Raw genomic sequence first — 12,935 nt, forward strand, 5'->3', positions numbered from 1 at the left:
AGATTGGGTGAAGATGAGCAGTTTCTGGGCAGATGAACAGCTAGTTTCATAGCAGGAAAAGCTTGGGAGGTTTGGGGTTTGGTATTCAAAAATGGAAAGAAGACTGAGTCATAGCAGTTAACAGGAGCATCCTAGGAGAAAGTTGGAGATGTAGACAAAAGCCAGATTGTGAGGAAGATTGTAAACATGGAGGGCAAGCCTATTAGATGTCCTCCTCATCCTCCTGGGCACACAGACTACAATTTCCAGCCTTCCTTGAAGTTAGGTGTGGTCATGACTGATTTCTAGGCAATGGCACCTCCATCAGCCCAGTGCTTGATGCTCTTTCTTCAATATGATAACCTTAGAAGCCACATTTTAAGATGGTGGAACCATAAGATGGAAAGAGCCTGAATCCTGAATCATTATTTAGAGGCCAGGTACTCTTCATTCAGGAGCACCTGTTTGGACTTTATCCACATCATGGTCAGCTTTGGCTGCCATAAGAGAACAGCAAAGACTGGGTGGCTTTAACAAGAGACATTTATTTCGCACAGTTCTGCAGGCTGGAAAGTCCAGGACCGGGTATCTCTCTTACAGATAGCTGCCTTCTTGCTGTATGCTTTTATGGCTCACACACACACACACAGAGACAGAGAGACAAAGAGAGAAAGACAGAGAGAGAGAGGGAGGGAGGGAGAGAGAGATGGCTGAGCTGTAGTCTCTTCCTCTTCTTAAGAAGACAGTAATTACATCCTGGGGGCTTTACCATCATGATCTCATCTATAGCTAATTACCTCCCAAAGGCCCCATCCCCAAATACCATGACATTGATGATTAGGGTTTCAACATATGAATTTGGGTGGGCCAGGGCTGGAGGGGGGGTGGACACAAACATTCAGTCCACAGCACAGATGCAAGAATTAAACTTCTATTGGGTTTGGCCACTGAGATTTGGGCGTGTGCTTGATACAGCTGCTAGTGCTGCCTTAACATCTGGATAAGGATTTATCCATGATTTTTTTTTTAAGTGCATGGGAGACCATTAGAAGATTTTCAGTGGTAGCATAAGAGCAGCCAACTTAAGTTGTGACTGATATAATATTTCGGATGTAGTTCGTTCGCTGACCGAGTGAGGGGCTACTGTTAATGAAGTGAGTGAGCATTTCATTTATCACTGCATCTGTGAGTTTCATTCTGTTTTTGCAGCCAGAATGCTATTTGGCCACTTCTAGAGGGACATTGAGGTAGACAGTGAGAAACTCTGCTCTAATCATCTTTCTTAGTGGGCAGACGATCCCAAGTGTCCAGTCTCCTGATGGCTAGTCCCTGCTGTCTCCATTATAATCCTTAAATGCCTACTCCTTTCCCCTGTCACTTCACCTCTGTAAATGGCTCCCCATCTCCCCAGTTTCTAAGGCCTTGTTCGAATGTCCTGCCATGGTCGGCAAAGCCCTGCATGGTCTGACCACTTTCTACTCTTCCAGTTTTCAACCTTGTCTCTGGGTCTCTTGTTCTTGCTCACTTAACTCCAGACAGGCTGGTCTTCATTCTGTTCCTCAGACAAAAGCCAGCCTGTCCTGGCCTCAGGGTCTTTGTACAACCCTTTCCTTCTGCCTGGAGTACACTTTCCTCAAGTGCTTGTCCTTCTCTTCCTTCAGGTCTTAGCTCAAATCTTGTTCTTTCGAGAAGACGCCATGCTCACCCTACTCAAGTTGCCCTCCCCTTGCCCTCAAGTCACACGTATATTTTCTCCCTGTTTCATTATCTTCCTAACACTCATCACTGTCTAAGGGAAAGTCCCAGAGAAGCCAGGGTAAAAAAGTAGAGGAGATGCTAAGGGGACCACGTAGGTAACTCTTGTCAGACTCTGGTGACTGAAGGCAGCTCAGCACTGCAGCCTTTGTGAAACAGAGCAAGTCAGGCTATGACCTGTCCCAGCCTACAGTGCAGTCAGAGAAGAGAGAGGATGTGATGGCCCAGACATCAAGGGCCAGGACGTGTCATGGTGGGAGCAGGACAGAAGAGTGGCCATTGTTCTCTGGGAGGGGACACTGGTGAGCACATTGAGCCCCACCTGGGGCCCCCACAGCTCACTGTGGGGAATCTGATGGTGGTTGGATCTCCCCTGACTGTGTGGGGCTAGAGCTAGAGAAATTCTGTTTGTTCCTGGTACTGGGTAGAGGGGAAAACTGTGGCTAAATGACAAATCCTCATCTTGAAGGGAGGTGGGGTATGGTGAATGGGACTGAGGCTGAGAGCGGGGTAAGGAATGCTGATTTCACTTGGTCCTCTGCAGTGGGGAAAAGTCAAGCCCACAGGACATTTTTGTGGGCCAGTTGTATATCTAGTGATCTCGATTGTGAGGGACTTTGGGGTTTATCAGTCTTTCAGCTGCGTCAGTCCGTGGAGCGTTTGAGGTGGGGAGGTTTTGGGTATGTGTTGCGATGTGGGAAGGAATCTTTACTCTGGCCAACTAGTAGCTGGGTGCTTTCAACCAGGAAGCCCTTTAGGAGAAATTTTCTCTGTCCTCATGTTTCCAGGAGGTGAAAGTATTTGGAAATAATGCATTTTCTACCTTTGCTCACTGAATCTTCCCCCAAGGGATAAAGAGGATCTAATCTGATTGGCCAGACCCAGAGAAAGAATGAACATATATGTCCACCTCTTTCTCTCTTTCTTCCTTCATTATGACCTGTCTATAGGATGAAACCTTTCTCCCAGGACTCCCACATGTTGTGCTCACACATGTTGTGCACCGCAAAACTCCTTGCAGTCCTTTGCATAAAGGGACAATGACACTCCCTAGAGTTGAGCAGGGTGCTAGCCCTGCATTCTTCTCCACCTCCAGCCTCCAGTAGGAAACACCTCTGGATCAGGACCCAGAGACAGTTTTTAGAGGCAGGTCTGCAAGTGCATCTCTTGCTCCCCCCATTTAGGCTGTTGGTGATCAAAACAGTGCCATCTCGCTCCCGAAGATGTCCACATCCTAAATCCCAAAACCTCCAAATATGTTACCTTACATAGCAAAAGGAACTTTGCAGACATGATTAGGTTAAGGATTTGAGTAGCTCAGTGGGTAAGTCATGTCCAACTCTTTCTGATCCCATGGACTGCAGCACTTCAGGCTTCCCTGTCCTTCACCATCTCCTGGAGCTTGCTCAAACTCATGTCCATTGAGTCGGTGACACCGTCCAACCGGCTCATCCTCTGTCGTCCCCTTCTACTCATGCCTTCAATCTTTCCCATCATCAGGGTCTTTTCCAATGAGTCAGCTCTTCACCTCACGGGGCCAAAGTATTGGAGCTTCAGCTTCAGCATCAGTCCTTATGATGAATATTCAGGATTGATATCCTTTAGGATTTTACTGGTCTGTTCTTGCTGCCCAAGGTGCTCTCAAGAGTCTTCTTGAGATGCTTATTGTGGTTTATCTGGGTGAGTCCAGTTAAATCACAGAGTCATTATAGACAGAAGGTGATGTGATGAAGAAAGAGTCTTGAAGATGCTGTGCTGGTGTCTCTCAAGGTTGAGGATGGGGCTGTGAGCCAAGGAATGCAGGAAAGATTCTCCCCTAGAGCCACCAGAAAAGAACATGGCCCAGTGACAATAGGGTTTTAGCCTAGTGAAATTAATACATGTGTTTGTGACATTCAGGACTATAGGATAGTACGTTTGTGTTGTTTTTAGCCACGAAGTTTGGCTAATTTGTTGCAGCAGCAGTAAGATACTAATACAGACTCAATTGCTTTTAGGCAGCAATTCTTCTTCTTGCTGTGTGGTGTCTGGCTCATCTTCGTGGGTTGTGCTCCAAGGTCTAGAGCTGTGTTGTTTACAACAGTAGCCACTAGCCATTGGTGGTGATTTAGTCACTAAGTTGTGTTCGATTCCTGAGACCCCATGGACTATAACCCACCAAGCTTCTCTGTCCATGGGATTTCCCAGGCAAGATTACGGGAGTAGGTTGCCATTTCCTTTTCCAGGGGATCTTCCTGACCCACAGATTGAACTTGGGTCTCCTGCATCGCAGGTGGATTTTTTAGGGACTGAGCCACCAGGGAAGCCCACTAACTAGCCATATGTAGATATTAAAATTAAATACAAATTTAAAATTCACTTCCTCCATTGTACTAGTCACATTTCAACTGTTCAAGAGCCCTACATGGCTTATGACTACCTATTGGACAGCGCAGGTACACGACATATTCATCGTCGTAGAAAGTTCAATTGGATGGCACTGGGCTGGACATTTGGGGAAAGTCATCAGAACCCCATTAGCCAGGGCTATTAGCTGTGTTCTCCGGCCAGACAATACAAAATCGGCACTTCACCCACCATCTGACTTCCATGTTTATAGTGTGAGAGGTATTTTGCCCTGGGGACGTGGAGCAGAGGCAAATTGGTTCAATTGCTCAGTCATGTCCTACTCTTTGCGACCCCATGGACGGCAGCACATTAGGCTTCCCTGTCCATCACCAACTTCTGGAGCTTACTAAAACTCATGTTCATAAAGTCGGTGATGCCATTCAACCATCTCATCCTCTGTCGTCCCCTTCTCCTCCTGCCCTCAATCTTTCCCAGCATCAGGGTCTTTTCAAATGAGTCAGTTCTTTGCATCAAGTGGCCAAAATATCGGAGTTTCAGCTTCAGCATCAGTCCTTCCAATGAACACCCAGGACTGATCTCCTATAGGATGGACTGGTCAGATCTCCTTGCAGTCCAAGGGACTCACAAGAGACTTCTCCAAAACCACAGTTCAAAAGTATCAATTCTTTGGTGCTCAGCTTTCTTTATAGTCCAACTCTCACATCCATACATGACCGCTGGAAAAACCATAGCTTTGACTAGATGGACCATTGTTGGCAAAATAATGTCTGTGACTTTTAATATACTGTCTAGATTGGTCATAACTTTTCTTTCAAGGAGTGAGCATCTTTTAATTTCATAGCTGCAGTCACCATCTGCAGTGATTTTGGAGCCCAAAAAAATAATAAATAAAGTCTCTCACTATTTGCCATGAAGTGATGGGACCAGATGCCATGATCTTAGTTTTCTGCATGTTGAGTTTTAAGCCAACTTTTTCACTCTCCTCTTTCAGTTTCATCAACAGGATTTTAGTTCTTCTTTGCTTTCTGCCATAAGGGTGGTGTCATTTGCATATCTGAGGTTATTGATATTTCTCCTGGCAATCTTGATTCCAGCTTGTGCTTCATCCAGTCCAACATTTCACATGATGTACTCTGCATAGAAGTTAAATGAGCAGGGTGACAATATATAGCCTTGACGTACTCCTTTCCCGATTTGGAACCAGTCTGTTGTTCCATGTGCAGTTCTGACTGTAGCTTCTTGACCTGCATACAGATTTCTCAGGAGGCAGGTCAGGTGGTCTGGTATTCCCATCTCTTGAAGAATTTTCCACAGTTTGTTGTGATCCACACAGTCAAAGTCTTTGGCGTAGTCAATAAAGCAGAGATAGATGTTTTTCTGGAACTCTCTTGCTTTTTCAATGATCCAGTGGATGTTGGCAATTTGATCTTTGGTTCCTCTGCCTTTTCTAAATCCAGCTTGAACATTTGGAAGTTCACAGTTCACGTACTGTTGAAGCCTGGCTTCATGGTAGAGGCTAATGGATCCCTTCAAATCCCAACACAGCCAAGCAAGGAAAAGGGTGAAACAGTCCAGAAACTGGACTGGGGAATGAAAGGGGACTAGAAGGGAGAGACCCAGCTGCCAAGAACCAGCACACATTAGGAATTCTTGACCTCCCAAGAGATCTGGGGGAGAGAAAGTGGTCAAGTCTTTCAGAAACATAACTCAGACAACAGCTGGGTTTCTGGAACCCTTGAGATCCAGATAAGATTGGCTTGAAAACTCATCTCATTCTCCAGGCAGTCCAACTCTCTTCTCCAGACTTCTGAATATTCTTGACTTCCTCTAGGCCATTTCTGGCCTTGAGACAAACCTCTCTGAGCTACATCAACCCAAACCTAACTTTCAGCTCCTACTTTGATTTCAATGCAAAGCAACCCCTCTCCCTCAGAGGTTTGAGAGGCAGTGTGGTATAGCAGTGAAGGGCAGGGATCCTGAAGTCAGACTTCCCAGGCCTGTCACAAACTTTGGGACCTTGGACAATTTACCTAATTTCTCTATGCCTCTGTTTCCTCGTCTGGAAATTTGAGACAATAATTAAATTGCTGTTGAGATTAAGTGGGTCAATTTGTGAAAATTCCTAGGACACTTCCTGGCACATAATAAGTTTTAAAAGGGGTTGGCTAATATTTGTAGGTATATTGAACATTTCGGATTCACCAAGGGAAATCTGTACCCTGCCATAAAAAATTCAATAGCCGATTAGCCATTCTTGGCTAATTACATCTGTTCAGTTTCTGCCACTAAAGGTTCTAATTAGCCTGCTACTGTTTATGGAATCGGTCCCCTGGTCTTTCTCTCCTTTCTCTGGCAGGAGGTCCCCAAGTGGGAGTTCCAACAGACTTAGCAGGATGAGGGTGTTTAAAATGCAAGGCCCTGACTGTCACTTTGTTACTGCTGTTGTGCAGTGGCTAAGTCATGTCTGACTCTGTGAACCTGTGGACTGCAGCGCACCAGGCTTCCCTATCCTTAACTATCTTACAATGAGTGTTTTTTCAGTCTGAGATTTATTACTCTTTGCGTCTACACCAGGGGCATTTCAGGCTAAAATAGCCATTGTTATCTCTTTCAGAGGAAGTGGGAGATAGGCGCCTCCAGACAGTGTCTGTGAGCAATCGGCTGCGGCTGTGAGTCAGGAATTCCTGGTCCCCTTTCTGCAGGGTCTAGGCTGGGGGCTGTCCTGGAGCTGGTCGAAGATTTATTCTGGACTGTTGCTTCAGCCCAGGGCAAGCACCACCCCTCTGAGAGAAGATGAAAGGACCCTGAGTGGTGCACAAGGGAGGAATTAGCATTGATCTTGGAGTCGAAAAGATCCAGGTTTTCCCCAGCTCTGCTCCTTACCAGCTCTGTGATCCAGGGCAAGTCACTTTACCTCTCTGGGTCTCAGTTTCCTTACAAGCAAAACACAATAGCTATGAGGCTGCTGCTACAGTTCAGCATGGTAATAGATTTAAAAGGTAGTGTGGTGCTGCTAGTGGTAAATAACCTGCCTGCCAATGCACGATATGTAGGAGACACGGTTTTAATCCCTGGGTTGGGAAGATTCCCTGGAGGAGGGCATGGCAACCCACTCCAGTATTCTTGCCTGGAGAATCCCATGGACAGAGGAACCTAGTGGACTACAGCCCATAGAGTTACAGACAGTTGGACATGACTGAAGTGATTTAGCACACAGCACATGTAAGGTATGAGGTAGGTACTCAACAAACAGTAGTTATAATTTATCCAGTGCTCAGGACATTATTATGGGGAGGGTGTTATTGCCCCATTTTGACAGAGTCAATTGCCAGAGCTCAGAAAGATGATCTAAGTTGGAGCTAGGATGACAGCCTGACTGATTTCACATGTTATTTTCTTTGTCTCTTACATGGAATGTACAACTGCAGTCTTTTTGTAAAAACTCAAAAATTCAGAAGCATATAGAGTGAAAAGTGAAAATTTCCCCTTACCTATTGGTCTACTTTCAGAGATAACTATTATTAATGCTTCATTATGGATGAGTTCACTGATAATTTTCACACTGTTTCTTAAATGTGAGTGAGATCTGTCATCTCACATCTATCCCATTAGTTCTGTGACTCATTTTTGACACAGCTCTATGTCTTAGAAAAATTTCTCCACCTGTATACATATAACTTTGCATTACTTTTGGTAACCAGTACTAAAATTCCATATAAAATTCCATACATAAGGCTTTGGTCCAGGGGGTCACAAAGAGTCAGACATGACTGAGTGACTGAACTGAACTAAGATTGCATCAAAAGACTGGATGGTAAGTTATGTTATTAAATTTATTAGTGATTACTCTTTTGAGAACATTTAGATTGTTTTTAGTGCTTCACCTTGGAACTTCGCTTGGTGTTAATGTAACACATACGCACCGAGGAAACCAGATCTGAAAGAGACACATGCACCCCAATGTTCATCGCAGCACTGTTTATAATAGCCAGGACGTGGAAGCAACCTACTTGCCCATCAGCAGACGAATGGATAAGGAAGCTGTGGTACATATACACCATGGAATATTACTCAGCCATTAAAAAGAATTCATTTGAATCAACTCTAATGAGATGGATGAAACTGGAGCCCATTATACAGAGTGAAGTAAGCCAGAAAGATAAAGAACATTACAGCATACTAACACATATATATGGAATTTAGAAAGATGGTAATTATAACCCTATATGCAAAACAGAAAAAGAGACACAGATGTACAGAACAGATTTTGGACTCTATGGGAGAAGGCAAGGGTGGGATGTTTTGAGAGAACAACATTGAAACATGTATATTATCTATGGTGAAACAGATCACCAGCCCAGGTTAGATGCATGAGACAAGTGCTCGGGCCTAGTACACTGGGAAGACCCAGAGGGATCGGGTAGAGAGGGAGCTGGGAGCGGGGATCGGGATGGGGAATACGTGTAAATCCATGGCTGATTCATGTCAATGTATGACAAAACCCACTACAATATTGTAAAGTAATTAGCCTCCAACTAATAAAAATAAATGAAAAAGAAAAAAAAAGAAAAATACTGAATAAAAAAATATTTTTCCAGTTTTTCATTTATCTTTAAAAAAGTTTTACTTATTTTCGGCTGTGCTGGGTCTTTGTTGCCGTGAGGGCTTTCTCTACTTGCTGAGAGTGGGGGCCACTTTCTAGCTGTGGTGGGCAGGCTTCTCATCTCGGTGGCTTCCCCTGCTACGGAGCACAGGCTCTAGACGTGCAGGCTTCAGTAGTTGCAGCACGTGGCCTCTGGAGCACAGGCTCAGCAGTCATGGCATAAGGCTTCGTTGCTCTGCCGCATGTAGGATCTTCCCTGATCAAGGATGGAACTTGTATCCCCTGCACTGATAGGCAGATTCTTTACCACTGAGCCACCAGGGAAGCCCTGTAGGACTTTCCATTTTAGTGTAGTTGTATCTGTCAATCTTTTCTTTACAGTTTCTGAACTTGCATCTCATTTACAATGGACTTCTCCCCAGATCAAGGTTGTAAAAATATTCTCCTATGTTCTCTTTAGGTATACTAAAACCCTATCATGTTCCTAGAAGTGGGGCCCAAAACATTGTCACTTAAGAGGTGGGGCTGGTGTTCAGGCCCTGAAGATGAGAATTAATTGCCAATCACTGGTGCTTTATCTGAATTCATTTGTTATGGGACATATTCTGTAGTTTGGGTTTTTATATTGAAGTCTGAAGCATCTGGGATATATTATTTTGAATAACATTGAGTAGGATCTAATTTTATTTTTTCCTTTTGTAATTGAGCTATTGTGTCAATATCATGTATTGGATAGTCTTTTTCCTTTCTCAGTTAAATTGTCACCCTTATCGGAAAAGTATGGTATGTCTCTGGATATCAGTCTGTCTCTGGGATCTCCTGTTCCAGTTATGTATTTGTAACCTTAATCATGATCATCCATCTATTTTGTTCTATTGCTCTGTACTTGAGCCAGTATTACATTGGCAAAGAGTAAGTGTTCAAACAATACAATAAGTATTTTTGAATGAGTTAATGTAATGAGTTACAATCATAGATGTCTTACTTCATGACTCTTTTCATGACTGTATTTCTTTTATTACAGTGCTAAATCTGATGTTAATATTTATTTGGAATTTATCATCTATTTTAGTGAATATGGACTATAATTTTTTATTAGCATTTTCTCCATGTTTAGTTTTGGCACAAGTGAACCGTTGCTGGTTTTTCCACTGGATCACACCTCCTCTTCATTGCATTTCCACATATGTTAGTGACACATTTTGTTCTGGCTCTTGTGACAGGCCTATAGTCCTGGAGCATCAGTAAGAGGTTCTGAATAAAGAAAAACTCAGATCTTGGTTCTGAATGAAATCACTAGGCTCTGGGGGTATAGGGGAGGGGTTATAGGCTGGAACACTCAGTTCAACAGAGGAAAGCAGGCATCAGTTCTAAGGGTCCATGTTGTGAAGCTGCCTGAAGGGGTAGTGGTTTAGTCACTAAGTCAAGTCCGACTCTTACAACCCCATGGGCTGTAGCCTGCCAGGCTCCTCTGTCTATGGAATTCTCCAGGCAAGAATGCTGAAGTGGGCTGCTGTTTCCTTCTCCGGGGGATCTTCCTGACCCAGGGATCGAACCCGGGTTTCCTTCATTGCAGGTGGATTCTTTACAGACAGAACCACCAGGGAAACCCCTGCCTAAAGGGGTGCCAGTACTAAACTCTACCAGAGGTGAACGTGTCTTTTTGTTGTGTATCCTGCATAGGTATTTGTGTATGTGTTCATGATAAGCCTGGGGGCATGACATGCCTGTGAACGGATGAATGAGTGTAAGTCCGTGTGTGTGTACCTGTGTAAGAAGCTGTGCTTGTGTGGGGCTGTTTGTCTGTGTATTGAAGAAATTTCTGCTTCATTCCAAGATGCTCAGGCAGGACACTGCAGGGATCACTTAAGGCCTTCGGGTTTTGGGGGCGGATGGGTCAGGGGGCCAAGATAAGGCACACTTGGAAAGGGCTGAGGCAGGGAAATTGAGGCATGGGAATGGCCGTGTGGCTTTGAAAAACCAATTTAGTCTCTTTTAACCCCTGTGTCCCCAGGTAGCACATGGAAGAGACTCCCTTCTGCCCCGTTGCCTCCTCCCGTCCTTGGGCTGGGGGCAGACTCGAATGTTGCTGCCCTCTGTGAAAGCCTCTCACAGGTTAAAGGGGAAGAAAAGCTATGAAGCCCTGGTTTCTTTTTTTTTTTTTAATTTATTTTTATTAGTTGGAGGCTAATTACTTTACAATATTGCAGTGGTTTTTGCCATACACTGACATGAATCAGCCATGGATTAACATGTATTCCCCATCCCGATGCCCCCTCCCACCTCCCTCCGCATCCCATCCCTCTGGGTTTCTTGTTTCCCCGAGGTGTTGTCACCAGCGAGTCTGGGGAGGTGACGTGGCGGCCCAGCAATGGCTCTGTTTTGCCTGCCCTGGGCTGTCAACCAAACACACGGGAATGTGCTTTTCCAGGAGCCGGTGCCCTCCAGCCCCATGTCAGATGGTTTGGCCACTCTTCAGATCCAGCTGGCTTCACTTCTCTGTGTCCTGTGAATAGAAGTGCTGGCTCCTCCTCGGCACAGAGGAGCCGAGACAGACAAACTGCATCTGTCTCCGGAGCAGACGTTGGACCGGCGGTCCCAGCTTTGGAAGCCAGCTGTGGGAGCGATAGAAAAACTTCGACCCCTCCCTCAGACTGAACCTGTTGGGCCGGCAGACTCCACCAACTTTCCCTCAGGTAACTGCATTTGCAAGTTTAAAGGTGCCTGGGATAGACTTAAGCAGAGCAGCCCTGACTCGGTTTTTCCCGCTTTAGATGCTGTGGTGTGGGCCACGCGCTTTGCAGAGGCCTGTAGGCATGATGCCACCCATGCCCCTTGGTGGCTAAAGACTGGACGACAAGGAAGAATGGCCACTTTTGAGTATGGAGTAATGGGGGAGAATGCTGCCCAGCGGTGACCCATCTGACCAAATGATGCTGAAAATATTCAGTCAGGTTGCATATCATGGAAAGTGTATTAGGACTCTCTTTGACAAAAGTTACAACAGTAACAACAAAAATCCACAACCACCCAAGTCAAATTAGCTTAAGGAAAATGTAAAATGTAACTGGCAAGTCCAAGGTAGGTTTCAGGCATAGTTGGATCAAAGCCTCACTCAGCTTCAGAGTGCCCTGTTTTTCTTTATCTCTTTGCTCTTTTTCCTCCTCTGCATTGGCCTTATTTTCTCCACCTATAGACAAGTTAGCTCCCTGTGATAGAGGAAGATTACCTGGAAGCTATAACTATACATCCTCCCAAGAACCCCCATAACAGGAAGTTGTCCTCCCAGATAGCTTTTAAGAGAAAAGTCTCAATGAAGGCTGATTAACTTGGCTCAGGTCATGTGTCCACTTCTTGTACAATCCCTGTGGCTGGAGAGATAAAATGTTCTCATTGACTATCTTGGATTGCTGGCCCACCCCTGTAGCTGCAAATGGGGTTGGGAAGACTGGCAATCCCCAGATAGTGCTTGGAGTGGCTTAAACTAAAGACATTTAAAAGGGCCTTTTCCCTGTGTCCTCACCTGGAGAACTGTCTGGTGGCTACCTTTTCTTATAAGGACACTAACCGCACTGGATCAGGGACCCACCTTATAACCTCATTTACCTTAATTACCTCCACAAAAGCCCTATCTCCAGCAGGGCTGGGGCATCAACATATGAATTTTGGGGAGGTAACAAACTTTCAGGCTAGAGGAAGGGATAGTAGATTTATTCTCAATCTCAGTGAATCTGTCTCCCATGATTATATGTCAGAAACTGGACTAAGTGCTTTATGTGAATTATCTTAATTAACCCTTCAACCTCTATGAAACAGATATTATCTTTACCTCAATTTTACATAAGAGGCAACTGATGTTGAAGGCAGTTAAGTAAGTTATCTCAGGTCACAGAACTAGTAACAGCATAGCAGGAACTTGAGCCCAAATCTGCCTAATTTAAAAACCTACACTATCATGTGTCAAACAGATAGCTGGTGAGAAGTTTCTTTATAACACAGGGAGCCCAGCCTGGTGCTCTGTGACGACCAAGACGGGCGGCATGGATGGAGGGGAGGGAAACTCAAGAGGGAGGGGATACATGGCTGACTCACGTTGTTGTACAGAAGAAACCAATGTGACACTGTAAAGCAATTTTCCTCCAATTAAAAAATAAGAAAGCCTCCAAACCTATACTTTTAGCCATGATGCTCCCAGCCACTGACAGTCTGCCCAGTGAGGGTCTAAACCGTAGTTCTCTTTGAATGTCCA

General features: G+C 44.9%; 1 long non-coding RNA gene across 8 annotated transcripts in view; it reads left to right on the plus strand.

Moving 5' to 3' along the window:
• The first annotated feature begins 11,096 nt into the window (after window positions 1-11,096).
• The window catches only part of LOC122680705, a 68,499-nt gene continuing 66,660 nt past the window's right edge, over window positions 11,097-12,935 (plus strand). For all 8 annotated transcript variants that reach the window (XR_006336764.1, XR_006336763.1, XR_006336760.1 and 5 more), the window contains exon 1: window positions 11,097-11,382. This is a non-coding gene — a long non-coding RNA (uncharacterized LOC122680705). The remainder of the gene's footprint in view (window positions 11,383-12,935) is intronic.

Source organism: Cervus elaphus, chromosome 22 (genome assembly GCF_910594005.1).
Source record: "Cervus elaphus chromosome 22, mCerEla1.1, whole genome shotgun sequence".
In the NCBI taxonomy this organism is placed as follows: Eukaryota; Metazoa; Chordata; class Mammalia; order Artiodactyla; family Cervidae; genus Cervus; species Cervus elaphus.